The sequence below is a fragment of the Furipterus horrens genome, unplaced genomic scaffold (assembly GCF_987537825.1).
Source record: "Furipterus horrens unplaced genomic scaffold, mFurHor1.1.pri manual_scaffold_5, whole genome shotgun sequence".
Classification (NCBI taxonomy): domain Eukaryota; kingdom Metazoa; phylum Chordata; class Mammalia; order Chiroptera; family Furipteridae; genus Furipterus; species Furipterus horrens.
The window spans coordinates 99,245,283-99,265,944 of NW_028327175.1; the positions used below are offsets into that span (position 1 = coordinate 99,245,283).

At 39.2% G+C, this 20,662-nt stretch overlaps 1 protein-coding gene and 1 pseudogene across 4 annotated transcripts in view; one reads left to right on the forward strand and one right to left on the reverse strand.

Moving 5' to 3' along the window:
* AUTS2 (activator of transcription and developmental regulator AUTS2) overlaps positions 1 to 20,662 on the forward strand; it is a 1,178,499-nt gene that overhangs the window by 44,004 nt on the left and 1,113,833 nt on the right. The window lies entirely within an intron of this gene.
* On the reverse strand, positions 5,323 to 6,250 carry LOC150009138 (heterogeneous nuclear ribonucleoprotein D-like; annotated as a pseudogene).

Genomic DNA, 20,662 nt, shown 5'->3' on the forward strand with positions numbered 1-20,662 from the left:
TAGAAGTCTGAAAATCAGCATGTCAGCAGTGCCATGCTCCTTCTGAAACTGTAGGGTAATCCTTTTTTTTGCCTCTTCCTAGCTTCTGGAAGTTTGTTGGCAGCCTTTGGTGTTCCTTGGTTCGCAGCTGCTGAGCTCTAATCTTTGCCTCTGCCATCACATGGTATTTTCCCAGTGTGTCTCAGTGGTCACATGGCCGTTATCTCACAAAACCAGGCATATGGATTAGGGGCCCACCCTATTCCAATATGACTTCATCTTAAGGAGTTATATCTACAGCAAACCCTGTTTCCAAATAAGGTCATATTTTGAGGTACTAAGAATTTTATATCTTTTTTAAAAATTAAATTTACTGGAATAACATTGGTTAACAATATACACAATTCAGGTCTAAAATTCTGTAATACATTATCTGTATATTGCATTGTGTATTCACGACCCAAAGACTAGTCTTGCTTTGTCACCATGTATTTGATCCCCATTACTCTTCATCCTCCTCTCTGGTAACCACCATCCTGTGTCCGTGTCTGTGAGCTTGTTTGTTTTGTTTGGTGCTTTCTGGTTTTACATACCACATATGAGTGAACTTATATGATCCTTGTCCTTTTTTTGTCTGACTTATTTCACTTAGCATGATTCTCTAAGATCCATCCATGTTGTCACAAATGGCAGTATTTCATCATTTTTTATGGCTGAGTAGTATTCCATTACATGCATGTACCATGTCTTCTTTATCTAGTCATTGTTTGCAGGATGCTTAGGTTGTTTCCGTGTCTTGGCTACTATGAATAATGCTGTAATGAACATCAGTGTGCGTATATTTTTATGAATTAAGTGTTTCCAAAATTTTCAGGTAGATCCCAGAAGAGGGATTGCTGGATCATTTGGTAGCTCTGTTATTAATTTTAAAAAAAAAAATTTTGTTTATTTGTTAATTAATTTATTTATTTTAAAGAGAGGGGAAAGGAGAAAAAGAGGGAGAGAAACATCACTGTGCGGTTGCCTCTCTCCTGCGCCCCCAACTGGGGACCTGACGTGCAACCTACTCATGTGCCCTGACTGGGAATCGAACCAGCGACACTTGGCTCACAGGCTGACGCTCGATCCACTGAGCCACTGTTCTTAATTTTTTTGAGGAACCTCCATACTGTTTTCCATAGAGTCTTTACCAACTTACCTTTCTACCACAGTGTATGAGGATTCCCTTTTCTCCACATCTGCTTCAACACTTGTTATTTTTTGTCTTATTGATTATAGACATTCTGACAGGTCTGAGGTGGTATCTCATTGTGGTTTTGATTTGCATTTTCTTCATAGCTTGTGAAGTTGAGCATCTTTTCCTATATCTCTTGGCCATTTGTATGTCTTCTTGGGAAAAGTGCCTGAGTCCTATGCCCATTTTAAAATTTGGTCTATTTTGTTGAGTTGTCTGAGTTCTTTAAATATTTTGGATATTAGTCCCCTATGGGAAGTATTGTTTGCAAATATCTTCTCTCATTTGTTTGGTTGCCTTTTTGTTTTGGCAATTGTTTCTTTTCCTGTGTAGAAGCTGTATAGTTTGATGTAGTCTGATTCATTAATTTTCAGCACATCTTTTTTTTTTTTTGCAGGGATACAATTCAACCCATAACAGGATTGTACTTTATAAAGTACCCAGGGAAATTCTGATGTAGCCTGCACAGGTTCCCAAAGCATGGTTCCTGGTCTACATGCACAGAATTCATGGGGAGCACTAAAGAAATTGTATAGATTATAAAAATGGTTAAAAGAAGAAAAATCCCCAATTCATGTACTCAATACTCAACTTAAGAAATAAAACATTGCTAATACCTTTGAAGCCCTTGGAAAGCCTGAGGTGTTTATTTAAAATGCAGACTCTCCTTTGAAGGGTTAAATTGAGGAGATTCAGGACAACAATGAATATTAGAATTTAGTATGGTTTTTTTTTTTTAATTGGAACTTGTGTTTTTTTTTTTTATTTTGGTTTTTCAATTACAGTTGTCCCCTTTTCCCCTAATTTCTCTCCCCCACCCAACCCACCCCCTCTCCCGCAATCATATCCCTCCCCGTTGTCCATGTCCATGAGTCTTTTATATGGGTTCTTTGACTAAACCCTTCCCTTACTTACCCCCTTCTCTCCCTCTCCCCTCCCCCCTATTGACTGCTATTCTGCTCTTTGTTCTACTTAGTTCCTTTGTTTGTGTTGTTCTTTAGTTTCCTGTATTAGGTGATATCATATGGTATTTTTCTTTCTTTGCCTGGCTTATTTCACTAAGCATAATTCTCTCTAGTTTCATCCATGTTGTTGCAAATGGCAGGAGTTCCTTCTTTCTTTCTGCTGCATAGTATTCCATTGTGTAAATGTACCACAGTTTTTTGATCCACTCATCTACAGATGGGCACTTAGGTTGTTTCCAGCACTTAGCTATTGTAAACAGTGCTGCAATGAACATAGGGGTGCATAAGTTCTTTTGAATTGGTGTTTCAAGATTCTTTGGGTATAATCCTAGTAGTGGAGTCGCTGGTTCAAAAGGCAGTTCCATTTTTAATCTTTTGAGGTAATTCCATACTGTTCTCCATAGTGGCTGCACCAGTCTGCATTCCCACCAACAGTGCAGTAGGGTTCCCGTTTCTCTACATCCTCGCCAGCACTTGTTGCTTGTTGATTTGTTGATGATGGCCATTCTGACTGGTGTAAAATGGTATCTCATTGTGGTTTTTATTTGCATCTCCCTGATGGCTAATGATGTTGAGCATTTTTTCATGTGTCTATGGACCTTCTGTATGTCCTCTTCGGAGAAGTGTTTGTTCAGGTCCCTTGCCCATTTTTTAATTGGGTTGTTTGTTTTCTTGATGTTTAGTTGTATCAGCTCTTCATATATTTTGGAAATCAGTCCCCTGTCTGTGATGTCATTGGCAAATATGTTTTCCCATATGGTTGGTTTCCTTTTCATCTTGCTGATGTTTTCTTTTGCTGAGCAGAAACTCTTCAGTTTGATGTAATCCCATTTATTTATTTTTTCCTTTATTTCTCTTGCTTTAGGAGATGTATCCATGAAGAGATTGTTACGTGAGATATCTGATATTTTCTTGCCTATGTTTTCCTCTAGGACTTTTATGGTGTCACGGCTTACATTTAAGTCTTTGATCCATCTTGAGTTTATTCTTGTGTGTGGTGTAAATTGGTGGTCTAGTTTCATTTTTTTGCAGGTCCCTATCCAGTTCTCCCAGCACCATTTGTTAAAGAGGCTCTTCTCACTCCATTTTATGTTCCTTCCTCCTTTATCAAAGATTAGTTGACCATAGAGGCCTGGGTTTATTTCTGGACTCTCTATTCTGTTCCACTGATCTATATGTCTGTTCTTATGCCAGTACCATACTGTTTTGATTACAGTGGCTTTGTAGTATTGTTTGATATCTGGTGTTGTGATTCCTCCTGCTGTGTTCTTCTGTCTCAAGATTGCTTTTGCTATTTGGGGTCTTTTTTGGTTCCATATGAATTTATGGAGTATTTGTTCTAGGTCTGTGAAATATGTCATTGGTATTTTAATAGGGATTGCATTGAATCTGTAAATTGCTTTGGGTAGTATGGCCATTTTGATGATGTTGATTCTTCCCATCCAAGAACATGGTATTTGCTTCCATTTATTTGTTTCTTCCTTAATTTCTTTCTTCAATGTTATGTAATTTTCAGAGTACAGGTCTTTTATCTCTTTGGTTAAGTTTACTCCTAGGTACTTTATTTTTCTTGTTGCTATAGTAAATGGTATTTTCTTTTTTGTCTCTGTCTCTGCTATTTTATTGTTGGTGTACAGAAATGCCTTAGATTTCTGTATATTTATTTTGTACCCTGCGATTTTGCCAAATTCATAGTATGGTTTTTGTTTTTCTCTCCAAGGTGTATTTTTAAGGTGATCTAGAACATTTAACTTTTGAGTGGAATGGGATTTTTTTTTCCTATTACAGAATAAAAAGATGCGAGGAAAGGTTTAATGACATTTTTTTGAATGTGGTGAAACAGTCATCACTCCTCTTTTTTCTGGATGGCTTCCTGAAAAATATCACCTATAATATTCTGAATTAGTACAGATCTGTGGCTTAGGGATATTTTCAGTGATACACTCTTGGATTTTCATGCAATAGGTATGTATGTATGATTGTAAGCAACCTATTATTGATTATGCTCCTTACATTCTTATCTTCCTCCTGGGAGTTTTGTGAAGATTAGTATCTGCTAGATGATTTTAAGTTTGCAAAATGCCCTGAGTTCCTTGGGGGAAGTGTTATGTAAATGTAAATGTAAATAAATTATGCAGCACCTGAATTTTGTTGTTCATTATTTTTTATAGTGGGTTTTAATTAAGCACTTAGCACTATTTATGTTGAATGGCTGGGGAAAGATCTTAATAACTCAATGGAGGTTAAGTAAGCAGGCAGGAACAGTGTTTAGGCTGGAACCTGTGAAGGGACAAACGAAGAGGACTTCTTCTGGAAATTGGTCATATTGTTTTCAAATAAGGAAGCATTTATTTGAGGTTTAACATGAAATCATACAAATATAGTTTGTATAAACATAAAATTACATTGAATTATACAGCATAGCAAAAGACAGAGTAAAAACAAAGAAAATTAATTGGCAGCTATATACCGAATTTTTTGCACTATAAGACACACCTGACCATAAGACCCACCTAGGTTTAGAGGAAGGAAACAAGAAAAAAATATTCTGAACCAAATGGTGTACTAAAATATTTAATAAAATATAACAATAATATTTCAACCATGTAAAGTGAACAGCAATGAACAGTGGTATTAAGAACCATCATCTCTGTCATTAACAAATGAGAGACTTTAAGGTTCAAGTACTCTTCTAGTTTTCTGGGAACCCCAAGAACTCATCATTGCTAGTGTCAGAATTTATGAAGCTCAGTTGCTCACAATCACTGATAACACTTTCTTTGCTATCTTCCTGCTGACCAGATGCCCTGAGATTCAGCAGTAAAGTGGGACATTTAAGTGTCCCCAGGGGTTTCGTGTGGGCCCACTGCTTCCTCTTCTAACAGCTGTTACCACCACTGACAGGTCAGGTAATACATATCACAGTCTGTGATGCAATATTCACTCCATAAGGTGCACAGACACCACCACCCCCGCCACTTTTGGGGACAAAATGTGCATCTTATGGAGCGAAGAATATGGTACTTGTATGGTAGAAAGTCTTTTTACAAACTAACCATCTTAGATCAACAGTAGAGTAATTTTCAGTGTCATCCTGCAAGATGGGTTACTTTAGCAATTTCCTCCATTCTTTGATGTCCTCCTTTAGTAGGACTGATGATTATTTTGGTGATTGCTACCCCCTTGTGAGACCTTGCTATAAGTGCTCTGTTGGCCACTGTAGTCTGCACATCCCTCTCTGTATCCATAGTTCCCATAGTTATGTCCAATATAATTATAGCCACCATAGCCACTATAGTTTTCATCACCACCATAGGCACTATGGTATTTCCATATCCTTTATCATAATAGTTATTAAATCCTTGGTTTCAGTTTTGGCCCTGACCTCGGCCATCACCCCTAGTATCACCTCGCCTACCAACTGCAGCACCTCTTCCACCTTTCTGTTGTTGCTATTGTTGCCTGTATGCCTCTCTGGGTTATGTAACTTCGATCTCACACTTTCCAGAACCAGTTTGATGATACCTGCTTTCTAACAATTTCTTGACTGGCTCTTCATTTGTGTATGTGATAAAACAAAAATCTTTTTTTTCATTTGTCTTTGTATTCATGGGAAGTTCAATTATTTTCAGTCTCTCTAAAGTCCCCCAAATATTTTTAAATGTGTTCTACAGATGTAACTGGGCTCAATCTACCCACAAAAACCTTTTTTGATGGGTTCATTCCCTTCTAAAAAGCATTGATCCTTTTGGGGTCTTGTCAATTTGTGATCCAGTTTGTGTTCCTTCAGTTCCAAAATCTTATCAACACTGGCAGCATCTTTGAAAAGCACATATCCAAATGCTCTTGATCTTCCCATGACTGGATCTGCTTTAATTCTGCACTCTCAAACTTCTCAAACTCTAGACAAATATTAAGTCAGATCTTTCTTGCTTGTATCCCAGTTCAGGCCTCCAGTAAATGTTTTACAATAATCCTGCTGTTTTTTGCTCACATTGATCTTGGATCCCTTTGTGAATTCCTCTATATTGCTGTACTCCTTCATGTCTTCCAGTGGGGCAGAGTCATCTGCTTGGGGTGGTAGGTGTGGTTGAAGTCTTGGCATCATGAAGGGGTGGAGCTTTTTATGGAGCTGGATTTAAAATGGTGGCAGAAACGTGAAATTGGTCATTTTCCATGGCACTCACTGAGCTGAGTTCTTGTTAATGTCTCCTCTTACATGTTTACATAGTGCTATTAGAGAATAGGTGTTTTGTTTTGTTTTTTTTAACCTATTTATGCTTTGACTCAGGCTTTTAGATGGCCTTGGACTTCTCTGGTTTTTCTAAGTAAGCTGGACCTTTTTTTTCTTTCTAAAACAAGTTTGTCTTGCTCTCAAGGTATGTGGGGAGCAAGCAGGATTCTACAGACTCAAGAGCTAGGTTCCGAACCATCTATTTTTTTATTTATTTTTGCCTGTTAACAGAGCTTTGTGTTTCAGAATATCAGTTATATACCATCCCAGGACCATTGAAGAGTGGAGATAGGAAACTAAACCCCTTGGTCTGCTTGTGCCTCCTTGGTTTGCCTTTGTTAGAATCTCATTGATATGCTTGTTTTTTGCCCTTTTGTTCTGTGAACAATGTGTCGCTTTATTCCCTTCCCATGGTTGACCCCAAACTTGTAACCTTTCTTATTCATTCAGTGTAGCTATTAAGCACTATTTGGTGCTAAGGAGTAGACATTTGTGAATTACACAGAGTTCTTGATGCTTTGGAGCTGTCTAGTGGAACGCACAATTATTAAAGAAAAAAGTCAGAACCAAGAGCTGAATAGTTATAATTAGATGAGGGATGAACAGGATAATCATAGGCTCTTTGAGGATATATAGTAAGGAGAACCTAACCCTGTCCTGGCTGTTTTGAAGAGCAACACTTAAGCAAAATCTGGGAGGATCACTGGGAATTAGCAAGGAAGATATAAGAATAGGAAAGGAACATTGTCTTCTAAGGAAGTACACCATACCTTTTTTTTTTTTTTCTGTTTCTTTCTCTGCCCTTTTCCTTTCCTACACTGTCTTATGTGGAGGCACAATTTCAACCATCCAAAGTGGGCCAGTTTGCTACACTTGGGTGATTGGAGATTTGGGGCTTATAGGGAAGGGGTAGGAATTGAAACTGAATATAAGTTAGACAACAAGAAACAATAGAATAGTTTTGTTTCACTAGGATGATTGATTCATTAAATTGGGCTCTGGACATACTATTTCTCTAGATTGTACTCTGGTAACCTTTTTGGAAGTGTAGGGCTATCTACAGACCCTCGAGTGTCTGGAGTCAGGGGCTTGGGAAAGATACCCTTGCTGAAGGAAGTCATTCTCTACACTCTTTATATCTGTAGGAGATAACAAAGTGTTAATATATCTTACTTTTCAGCTATAATTGCTCAAAGTTCTTAACATTCAAATACCCAGGAGCCTGTTAATGTTAAAAATGCACTTCTCATAGAGTTTTGTATCCCAGACCTACTAACTTAGAATCTTATCATAAGGATTCCTGGTCATTATCAAGCACTCTGTTGAGAGCCACTGCCATGATGGCATGGATTGCTGATGGGTCATTCAGAGATTAAAGATGAGGACTTTAACCATTTTAGCCCCATCAGGCCCATGCTTGATTTCTCACCATCTTTCATCACTAGTACCAGCTACATAATTTGCAGAGCCCGTGGCAAAATGAAGACGCAGAACCCCTTATTAAAAAATTAAGGACTTAAAGAGGGTGACCACAGAGCATTAAATGAAGTCTGGGCCCTTCTGAGTGTGGTGCCCTGGAAGACTGCCTGTACTAGTAGCTAGTCTATGAGACTCTATTCACCCTTCTTCTTGCCTTTTAAGCGGGAGTTGCTTATTGTTCCTTGTGCACCACACTATTCTTTGCCTTTATTTCTTGGGTTCCACTGTGTGAAATGCTGTTTTTCATTTCTCTGTCTCACCTGGGCTTAGCTCGTTTTTTAAAAAGTGTACTATATTAGAATCCTGTGCAAGACTGTAACCTTTGAGGGTCCATTCTTCCTTATTCTTATATCTCCTGCCCTTAGCTGAGGCTCTGCCACTGTCTCCTCATAAGTTTGCTGCATAATATATTTTAACCCGAATGCTTTTCTTAAAATTTAATTAGGTACAGACCACTGGGAATAGAAATTTGGTTCAGAGTGAGGCGTTGGAGGCAGAGTTGTCCCCGGCAGGGCTGTCTGGGTGTGACTGGTGTAGAACTGTGAGGAACAAGGCTTGAAACACACTAAGGACATTTCTGGCAAGTTGTGCAATCTCTGTGTTTAACACCTTTGGAAGCTACCCTTCCTCTGATAACCAGTGTTTCCTTTCTTGAAATATTTCTTGTGGAAGGAAGGTGACCATTTCTCTCAGTGGTTAATATTTGAAACCAGATATTCTGGATTGTTGGAGCTAGTGTGTTCTGGAGAATTCCCCAAAGGTGGATGCATTTGGTAAATGCAGTCATAGTTCTGTAGGCTGAGAATCAGGCTGTACACTTAAAAGGACTGGCTGTTCTGTCTTGAGGTAATCAGAGATAGCTATGAATTTGGACAAGAGATCTGTGAAACCTCTCCATATTACAGATGGATGAGCAATTATTAAGTTGAGAGAAGTTAAACAGCATATTCAATGTTGATTCAGATATTTAGTACCTGAGTTGGCACTGGAATCCATTATTGCTACTCCTTCTGAGGCCTTAGTAAATATTTGTTCAAAGATGATTCTGTTCTTACTTTGAGGGTTATCTGACCTTGACCTAATGGAGTAATGAGATGAAATAGGTATGTACTTCCCCTTTGGCATTGTTATGAGGAGCTAAAGTGGACAGATTGTCTAAAACACTGCTGTTCAATTGAAATATGTTGAGCCACACATGCTACATTAAAATAGCCACTTTGAAAATGTGGAAACATGCTGTGGCTCAGTGGATTGAGCATCAGTCTGCGAGCCAAGTGTCGCTGGTTCGATTCCCAGTCAGGGTACATTACTAGGTTGCACGTCAGGTCCCCAGTTGGGGGCAAAAGTGAGAGGCAACCACATAGTGATGCTTCTCTCCCTCTCTTTCTCCTTTACCCTCTCTTTAAAAATAAATAAAACAAACAAACAAATAAATAAATTATTTAAAAAAAGAAAATGCGGAAATAGTTTAAATTAAGTTTAATTATTTACTTAACACTATATATCAAACCATCTTAATCATTTCACCATATCAGTACAGAAATATTAATAAGGTACTTCCTTTTTTGTTGTTTTTTTGTTTTTGTTTTTAGGGTAGCTAAAAAACCTTTCTAGATTGCTTAAACCAATACCAGTTAACATATAAGCTTGGTGATTAGTGTGATGATACAGATTTGAGGTGTAAGCTGACTTATTAGTTTTAGTGTGTCAACTGAAGGGTCAGGTGAACTCACAATACTCCAAATTGGGTTTACTATAGACCTCTGTCTTCATGCTGGGCACGCACCTGGAGGTAGTGCTTGCAGCCTCTTAGGGGACAGAAATCACCTTGCACAAAATCATGGACTGTCAGTCAGGGAGACTCTACTGTTGACTCAGTCCTGGCTTTGAACCCCTGTTTGCACAGAGAGTTGACTGCTGAATTAGGCTCTTGCTCCTCTTACAGGGAATTAAGAAGGAAGGTGTGGGTTTTTGAGTAAGATTACTAATCAGCATGTGAAATCTTCTTAATGCAGTTTAATTAAAATCTAAGCAAAAAGTAGATAGTATAATCATTTGTTAGCCTAAGTAGATCATAGAAACTAGCAAATTAAGGCAAAAGACCCACACTCATATTTATAGTGAAGTCTGCACTAATTTCTAGGTAAAGGCTAATATATATTTGGTCTTCACGATGTGATTTGAGTGGAAGTTTTTCTTTCATTTTTAAGATCACTGCTCAGAGTCTGCTGACAGAATACAGGGAGACAGCCTTGATTGGATTAGGCCAGATTGGATTAAATCAAATGGTTAAAGTCTTTGGAGCCTCTAGTTTGTAGGAGACCCATAATGGCCTTCATTGCATCCCTAAATCCTATTAGGTAAGTTAATCTTATTGAAGATTTCAGGTCTGCATAAAGCAACATTGCCTTGTACTCTCTGTGTTGCTTTCTGGCCCTTAAGGTGAACTGACAGATAAGAACTTTCTTGAAATAGGTTAGTTATTTTGGTTTGGGGCAAGTTATTCTAAATAATTTGAAAGTAGATACCTACAGTTGGTAGAGGGAGCATTCCACATGGAAAAATAGTTTGCCCTTTTTGCCTGGTGCTTGTTAGTATCTGTACCAAGGAATTTTTGTTTTGTTTTTTTGCTATGATTTGGGGAAGAAGAGTCAGGACTGATGTGTTTTAATAGTTGTAAAATCATCTGCTCTGTCATTGTGGCAGGTGTGGGAGTGGATAGACGGGTGGGAACTTTAGTTTTTAAACTTTGTGAAATAATCTCTTAACAGCCCAGATCCATTTTAGAGGCTGACATTAAGACTCATATGCTGAGTATACAGTATAGTTGAAACACTGTGCTAGATGTTGGGAGTAAAATAAAGAATCTTGGAGCTTGGGAGCTGGAGGCATCTTTATCTATGACTTACAGGACATTTTTCTAGTTTTATTATAAGTGTGAGTTGACTCTTGCCTGTTTCTACAGTGACCATATTTTTCTGAAGTAAATATCCTTTTTGTCATGTGATTTTTTTCTGATATGTGAATTTATGGGCAGGTGAAGTTTTACAAAAGCATACAAAATTACGTCAAATTTTATGAATAATTTAATGTCTTTTGGAAAAAAAATAGAGGAAATTGGCACTGTCCAGTTCTGAATGTATGCTTACTGCATCCACAATGAAGACTGAACAAACTTTGGGACAAAGTAGTAAATTTGACATAGATCTTTGCTAAAGGTAATTTAGTTAGATATGGTAAGTGATCATTACATACTGGATTGGCCTCCAGTGATATGGGGAATGTTTTTCTAGGCATCTTTGAAAGACAGGTGCATAGTGCCTCAGCTAGGAGCTGAATGTCCACTATTCAGATTCTGTTACTTAACTGGTTCACAAGCAAAAGGTTAGGCATCTGATGCTTTGTCTGGCTACTCGGTGAATAACTGAGATGATTTCTACATCCAAGGGGTTGAAGTGATGCTGGCCTGGATACTCTCGGTGCTGTTGTGGAGTGGGGACTTTTTTCTTGATAGAGCCTAAGGGACTTGTTAGCAGTTATTCCCCCATGTGGGATCTGCTCATTCTTTGGCCAAGAAATGAGTTAAGCTTGGTTCTTTATTTAACTTTTCTGACGGGAAACCCTTCATCTGCATCCTTTCCCCAAAGTCTAAAGAGAATTTCAGGTATAGACCAGACATGCAGTCTGAAGCATGGTTATGATAGATTAATGGTTTTGATTTACTTTTAGGAAGAAAAGTACAAGTAGCCCTTTGGATGAAGATAATATCTCTCCAGCCCTCCTCTGTATCAAGTGTGCAGTATTCTCTTCCTGTATAGCACTTGTATTTTTAAGAGCTAGGGTCATTGACAGAACACTTCTCACTCTTGAGTTTCAGAACACAGCAGAGTACACACATCTGAGGCAAGAAATGTAATTTTCTCTAAGCGTACGAAGGATTTAATTCGCTGTATGTGCATGCACATGCTCACACAGTTTTAGGTTTTTTCCATGTTCCTTGAGGAGGAATAGCATTCCTTTTACTTTTATTGATTCTTGATTGCTCAGTTTTCTGGGTTACGTTTGTTGGGAAACAGCTACTGGAAGAATGTGAGTTCATTTTGTCCTCATGACCTTTACTCCTGTGGTCCTCTGATCTGAGGCTCACCCAGCCTGCCCTGCCTCTTGTTCCCACTCTATGAAGGAAACCTTCTTGCTTCAACTTAGTATCTATTTCTGTTCAAGCAGTTCCAGATTGGAAGAGATTAGGGAAGGAATTTCAAGGAGAAAATTGGATCTGGTTAGGAGAAATACGTAAAACTTCTGTATTCCGTGCTTATAGTTCTCAGATGCTTTGGGATCCCAATATGAGAGATCGATTTGGTGGACTTCGAGAGTTACTCTTACCAGCTGTCAGACAGCCCTGACTTTTTTCTGCCCACCCCATCTCTGCTCTTCCCATCCATTTTGCCTAGAGAACCCAGTTCTTTATAAGCCCACTCACTCCTCCTCTCTTTCAAAGTCTTCTTGATTTGCTTTCCACAGAAGCTGCTCCCAATCTTGCTTGGTCCCTTTGGATTGAGGAGACCTGTCCTTCTCCATAGTTTGCTGGTATCCCCTGGGGAAAGGATGGTACAGACGCTTTTGTGTTCTGCCCCGGAGTTTCATAGGAAGCAGTAATGATGCCTAATGCTTATTGATTACTTAAAATGTGCCCAGCACTGTGACAAGTGTTTTACATGGATTATGTCTTTTAATATTCCAGGGAGCCTGATAAAGTGTATGTGCTATCACTGCCTTTATTTTATGGATGGGAAATTGATGCCCAGAGGGATTCAGTAACTTGTGACTTATGTATACTGTTGGAATCAAGTGGTGGAATCCAGGTTCAAACCAGACAGTCCAGTTCCAGGGCTCATGTCCCACTCCTCAGGGAGAGGTTGGGAGTTCACAGTCAGCATAACTGTGTTCATGGTGGCCTTTCTTATCTGCAATGTTTCCTAATTTAAACTGACATGAATTCTTATGGACTTTATATTTTCAGGTCACTCAGTAACTGTGGTATTCTGGTTTGGTCTTTGATGACGCTGGCTATGTGTTTTAAAGAACCAGAAAGAAAAATGTTAGAGGTGAGCTTTATAAACTGTGTGGTCAGATGCAGGACTCCTGATGAGGAAATAAGGGCATAAGTGTTCATGCTTTGGAAAGATTAGTTCATTGGTAGAGGTTGTATTTCTCTGGTTAATTTGTGTTCCTGTCATAGTAATTAATACCTGAGTATCCATATCCATAGGCATCGAGTGTGTTGTACAGTAGTCCCATAAAACAAGGTGCTGTTCAGAGCCCACACCAGTTGGCAAACCTGAATAACAATAGGAAAGCTTGTTGACCATTTGGCACTTCACAGCCCAGTAATTAGAAACTGTACAACAGTAATACAGACATGAAGCAAATCCTCAAATAAATGAAAACAAACACAAAACAACTACAATCCTGCTTTGTGGCTGAGTACAGAATCACAACTGGCTGCTTATACAACAAGAAAAACACTTTAGGATTTTGGCAGCTGTTTTATACATGTGAGAAGCTCTAGGCTCTATATTAATTTGGGGCTGTCATTAAAAAAAAATAAATGAAAACAGCAGTTGCCTTTCTTGTTTTTCATTAATTTATTGCAGTGGTTCTCAAATTATTCTTTCTAGATCAGAAGTATCAGCATTGCCCAGGAGCTTGCTAGAAATTAAGGCTCTTTTGGGCCTCACCTCAGACCTACCGAATCAGAAATTCTGGGGGTGGGGCTTAGCAGTTTATACTTTACCATGCCCTCCAGGTGATTCTGATGGATTCTAAACTTTGACAAACACTGGGGAGTGGGTAGAGGAATGCGGGGGATGGGGAGTGGAGTCCCTTTTTGGCCCTTTCCCAAAGGTGGACATTGGGCTTTCCTAATCAGAGACGGAATGGCTATCGTGAGGTGCGATATTGATAATATATGAAGTCCCCATGCTATCAGGGGGCAGTTTCTCAGGAAGGAGCTGTGACTTTGTGGTGACTGGTTGGGACAGGGGCTTAGAACTGTGGCTTACAGTAATAATCAGATCAGTCAGCTTTGACAGACCAAGATAGTACTGGACAGAGAAGAGACATGGAGAGGAGACAAACAAAGATCATCTTATTTTTCAAGCGAAGACTCAGCAGTGCTGCTGATATAATATGCTCATCATTGTCAAGAACTGTCATTTAAAACAAGGTTAAAATGGGGTTGAGGTGGTGGCAGATTAGATTTCTTCTTTTCTCTGCATGTCCCCCTTATTTCATTTCTCTGCCTCCACCTATCTTGACTGATGGGATTTGTTTATTAATTTTCTTGGGATCTCCTGACAAATGGCTCCTTTGCCTTTTCCGTACTGTGCGGTGACCTCAGTGGTGACACACGTTCATTTCAGAGCCATTAGAAGTCCACGCATAGCTGACTACTAGATCTCTTGGAAAGGCCTGTTGAGAAATAAGAGCTTGCTGCCAGAGTGAAGTGAGTTCCTGACTGGTGTTGTCATGAAGGCTTAGGTTCCTGACAATCCTTGAATATGTGGATTGACTGTCTGTTGAGGGCAAAACCTGATACAAACAGAAACATCTATCCTGTGTTTTATTGGTTTTTATTCAGATTTATTAATTTTGTTCTCATTTTTAGATCATTGAATTTTCTAGTTACTTAAAAACAATGAACAGAACCTATTGTATTATATTCTTTGATTTAATCACCTAACATAGCAGAGGAAAGTCGTAGGGATTAGGTGAATGAGCCATAGCCCCTGTCCTCCCTGACCTGGAGTGGACTGATTCTTGGCGAGAAGAAACTAAGAAAAGAACCACCCAGATTCTGGGTCCACTTTATTCCTTCTGTGGGAAAAACTTGCTTGAATACCTGAATTTGATGTTGGATTACGTCCAACATCAGACTTCTCCCTCCCCTTCCTTCCTTCCTTCCTTCCTTTCTCCCATCTTTCCTTCCTTCCTTCCTTTTACCTAGGGGGAGAAAAAATTTTATTACCAAAAGTACTTCAAATAAAGGAACCATCAAGGCTTGATGCAATCTGATGTTAAGATACCAGAACACAGAAGCCTACTGTCACATAAAAGCGAGGTCTTGGCTATTCCATGAAATCTTGGGTCACTTAGACATCCAAGGAAGGAAGCTAGTTGGCAGCACATCTGGTGGAAACTGCGAATGTGTAGGCCATTCATCATTATGAAGACTTATTTTGTATTTTATTTTATTCTAAGGGATCTGTGGCCTGTTGGCTCTTAGGAGGTGATAGTTGTTGATTCTCCATGTGACGTTGAAGGCTCATCGAGAAGCCAGAAGCTCACACTGGAGTGTTTGCCTTCCTTGAACATCAGGAAAGGTGGCCCTTCTTCCTGTCAGATGAGTTGGAAGGTCTACGTTTTTAGCTCCTTAGTTTTTCATGAATGGTGTAGCCTTTCTATATCTGGATGGGATGGCCGTGACCCACCATCATTTTCAGACTGCCTGCACTTCATCTTGCTTTAATTAAATACACAGCTGATGATGTCAGCCAGGCTCCTGGCTCTATCAGCTTCCCTCTTGTAACAAAACATCCGGGCAGACAGTTGTGACAATTAAAGTCTCAAGACCCAAGCTTAGTTTGTTCTGATGTAATTAAAATAAATCTGCCTAAACATCTCCAAATGCAGATAAAACCTAGTGCAAATTAGAGGTGACCCTCTAATAAACCTAATTTGATTAGGCAGAACCAGTGGGATGCAGGCAAATATTTGAGATTCTGGCCAATCTGATCATTTCTTTGGCTTTTCATTTGTGGGGGCAAACCTGCTTGATTCTATCACAGAGTGCTTGAAAACTATTACCTGTGACAACTAAAGGATTTAGGTGAAATAAACAGGTAAGACCTGTGGACTTGCCCTTAAGAGTCTCAGTCAGCCACCACTTGGGACATGGTTTACTTCCTGGCAGATCAATGGAGAATGGATTTTACAGGAGATCCTGGCCTGGAATGCTCATTAAAAAAGGACGTTCTAAAACCCACCAAGGCATTTTCTGATAAAGTCTTAGCAAATGTGGGTGGTGAAGGTTTTTTCTTAAAGTCACAGTTTCCTTGTTTATTAAGATATATACAAAAACAAACTAGAACTGCTTTAGCGTTTAAGACCTTATTGCCAATTTAGGATGAGTTTCCTTAATTGCTTTGTCTTCTGGCTCTTGTAACACTGGGCACACCTCTCTTCTCAGCATTTATTACATTGTACTGTAATTGTTGGTTTACTTCTCTTGTTCTGTCTTAGAAAGCAGGGACATTGTCTAATTCTTGTTGATGTCTGCCCAAATGCATGTCACATTGGGCTCAGGTACAGGGGTTGGCAAACTATGGCCCACATGCCAAACCATGGCACTATTTTTCTATGGCCATGAACTAAGAATGATTTTTACATTTTTAAATGTTTGAAAAATCAAAATAATATTTCATGACATATGAACATAATGTGAAATTCAAATTTCAGTGTTCATAAATACAGTTTTATTGGAATATAGCCATGTTCATTTGTTTACGTTACTATCTTTGGCTGCTTTGTGCTATAACAGAATTAAGTAGTTGCAACAGAGACCACGTGGCCCAAAAAGCCTAAAATATTTACTGTTTGGTATGTTACAGAAGAAGTGTGCTGACCCTTTTCTATTATGTAGTAGGCATGTTGGAAATGCTTGTTGTTTGAATTATTTCAAATATAAACCTGAGTTTCCAGATAGTTATTCTGGTCCTAATAAGTGTTCAGTGAATGTAAAATGAATGGATGACTGACAGACCTATTTCTCTTATTTTCCTTTATTTGGTTTAGGTGTTAGTGGTGCTGGCTCATTTCTGAGAACTGTTAATTACATAGGAGTATTTCTCTTCTGAGTAACTTAAAATTGAGTTCTGCTAATCTTTATTAACTTTCCAGATTCTGAACCTTTTGTATAGGATGCAGAGGCACCTCGAGACACATAGAAGTTAAACTGACCAAATCACACAGTAAAGAAATGGGATGATTCTGCACCTATTCATCTTTTTATCTAGCTGCCGAGGCCCTTTTTTGTGATGAAAAAGAATTGGGGACATTTATGAGTAAATTACTGTACAGTACTATATAATGCATTAGTTCTTACAGGCATAACTATCTTTGTTTCTGGGCTCTTCAGTTTATTACCAGGGAAGTTCTTAAAAAAAAATCCATGGTTTAAAAAGTAAACATTGCAGAGAATGATAGCAATTACCAAATGTAAACAGTGCGGCCTTTGAGAACCACTGTGAAATTGTTTAGTGAAATAAATTATTATGTTTTTGATATTCATATATCTATACTTCCTTTTGTAACAGAACCCCTGGGCTGCTCTGATTGAAACAGAACCCACGGGCTGTTTAGTTAGGGGCCCGATTGCCCGCTGCCAGAATCATAACTCTGAATACCAGAGTTTGGTGAAAAGAAAAAGAATTATTTACACCAAGTCCTGCCTCCCCCTCCCAGACCTGGCCAGTCTTAGGAAAGTCAGAAACACTGTTTCCCTACTTCCTAGGCACAGTTCAGCTTTACCAGTAGCTGCCAATCACTCAGTTCTGATTGGGGAGGTCCTTTCTGTGCCGTGGTGCCCTCCAGCTCTCAATGCCGGACCGCCGGGATTCTCAGCCTCCTTGCAAACTGCCTTCTTCCTGAAAACTGCATGGATCTCCTCTCCTTCTCAAAGCAGCCTGGCAAGAGCCTCTTCTTAAAGCAGCCTGGAGATCCCTTCTCCAAGCCAGATGGAGGGGGCCCACAAGAGCCAGAGAGTGAGGGCGTGAGGGCCAGAGAGAGCCTGTGAGAGAGAGCCTCCTAGAGCCAGAGCCAGCCCAAAATATGTCCGCAGCTCCTTCGCTCTTCTCCCCGCCTCCTCTCTCCCCCTGCGTCCTCTCATGCAGTGGGTGTTGCAAACAGTTCTGACCATTCCCAGAACCCTACCAGCCCACAGTCCAAGATCCCTCCCATCTTCCTGAGTCTTAGAAGTAAAGCGGATCTTTGCAACAATGTTTCCAGCCACTAGCTCCAGGCATGTGAGGGCATCCTGAAAGCTGCTTCCTGCTGCCTATCTCCCAGCCGCAAACACTGGGGTTTGCTTTTGGACTCCCCTGTTTCTGTAACACTTTGACTATTAAGGAATGTGCTTCAAGGAGGACAGGTGAGGTATAGGCAAAGTTTATTTTTAAGACACTAATGTTCTTAGGTAAACAAAACAAAACACCAACTTGCAGATACACCATGACCTGGAAATCTGGCGTTTGTTTTAAGAAAGTATCTTTAAAATGACCAGTGCCAGAAATATTAGTCCATTCATATGCAGGGGAATTGGAGGGCTTTGACTTATTCAGGAATAAAGTGAGAAACCAGTAATTTATAGAAAATCCCTAGTCTACTGGGATTTGATAGAGAGAGAGGATTTGGCAGGAAGGAGAAGAAAGGAAGGTTAGGAAATACATAAAAGAAATATGGGTCCAAGCTTTCCTAGGAATCTGAGGTAAGACACTTGTTAAACTGTGTCCACATTTACATTGTTTCCTGTGGAATCCTTGAGGGGAGTATGATTTCTGTCCCCTCCCTTAATTTTATTAAATATATTTTAAAGGATCAGATTCAGTTCTTTTGGAAGCATTATTTTTCTCAAAATAGCACCAGTATACTCACTCATTACCCATCATGGGACAGGTACTTTTTGTACATTTTGGCCAGCTTTACAACAGCTCTGCATAGGAAGAATAAAATCCCTGACTTAACGTATAAGAAAGCTGACTCTCAGGTTAATTGGCTTGCCTGAGGTTTTATAGTTGGTAACCACAGAGCCAAGTTTCAGACCCAAATCTGAATCCAGCCCTTGTTTCTACTGTCCCAATTCTTCAGTGCTTGTTGCCCAGAGATTTTGTCATTGAAATGATATATTAAAAAGATGTATAAATTCAGCCTGAAGCCTTAATTCACCATTTTGTGTTAATAAATCTCTCTCCCATTTCACCTGCTTTCTCTTTCTTTCTAATGACTTTGTATAACATATTTGATTTGTGAGCTTTCCATGTCCTCTTAGATGTTAATAATTTTCATCAAAATTGATTTTGCCACTTAATGTAGGGACTTTAGAAGGGGATAAAAACTATAACAAAACTCTTACAAAAACAATAACCTCCACTCAACTGAAAAATTAAGCTTGATTTGTCTTTGGTGGTATGTACCCCATCTTCCTGCCCAGGAACTCCAGGGGATTCTAAAAGGAAGAGTAAGAAACATTCTAGGCTTAAGGCTTCCACATTTCCTGGGTTCTATTGGAGGAATTTTTGGCAGCTTTCAGAAAAGCCTGTGTTTTCCTACTAATTTTTCATCTTGGGCTACCTGCTTCTCTCTTCCTGCTGGTTTCCTTTTGTATGTATGTAGTTGGCACTCTGAGGGGCTTTTTACAATGGCTTTCATAATTTATACCACTGAATTTTGCAGGAGCTTTTCTTTTAAAATTTTTATGTTTGACACAGCTTTATTTTACTTATTTATTTATTTATTTATTTAATAATATGTTCATTTCTGAGCCTTGTTGGACTTTATGGTGGCAGTCTCCAGGAGAGAAAAAAATAAAACCAGGCAAATTCTAGGTACAGCCAGGGAGCAAAGGGCAGAGGGTACAAGGTTGAAAGAGATCAGCTATTACTAATTTCTCAGGATGCAGTCCTAGCTGTTGATAAATTTAGAATTTATTTATTTTGAGAGATGGTTCTGTAATGTCCATGAGAAGTTGATTTTGGGAAAGATGCTGACTTGGATTTGGCTATTGTAGAAATAGTGATGAACTAACGGCAAAGGAATAGTGCATCCTCACTTTTTAACCTCAGTTGCAGAGGGAATATAAAAAGCCCATAACACTGGGAAGTGGGAAACATGCACATCAAAGCAGTTGAACATGGAACAACCCAGGAATGCCCTGTGTCCTACATGGATGAAATTGGTGGAAACTCTGTTGCCCTGCCATAGATAACACTAGTCCCTCTGCAGAGAATCCTCTGCATGCAGGCAGCCTTTTTGACCTCTAAAAAAATTGGGACTAGAGAGGAGTGAAGACTGCAAGCCTGGAAGGATTGATTTGTGAGGTACAAAGATTCAGAAAAGAACTTTCCTTGAGGGTGCACTTGCCTTTTCGAAATACTGTGAAAATCCTAAAGAAAAGTAGGTTGAAACAAGTTAGCAAGAAATGTTAGAAGGGAAAAATCTTAAAGGTTTAATTTGAAAATGGAAAGGTTTGTGCCTCCCACAATGCTTCCTATTCTATAAACTAGAGTGGTTGAGGAGGTGTAGCAAAATGTTTGAAACCTTTCTTGCTACTACTGCTTCAGGTGATCAGTTCCTTCTCTTACTCCTGTTAAGTGCAAATACTGATTAGAATCTTGGCATCTGGTGTTGGTAGTTTTTTTTTTTAAACATCATATGACCTGCCTTTACAAATAAGTTGTGAATAAAGTAAATGAGGACAGCAACTGTAGGGATACTTTATAAAATCTCAAGGGCCTGAGGTCTGTGACCAAGGGAAAGAAAAGCTGCTCTCTTTAAAAAACCTGGCAGCCTGTTGTGCTCTCATGATTTCGCTAAGGTAGAGTTCTGAGGTATAAGATAGGTTAGGCTTGTGTGTTCTATAATTATGAAAAAGGCTGTCCTTGGGAATGATAAGACATGCTGCAGTGCTGCCTGTGTGTGCACCATGTGTTTTGG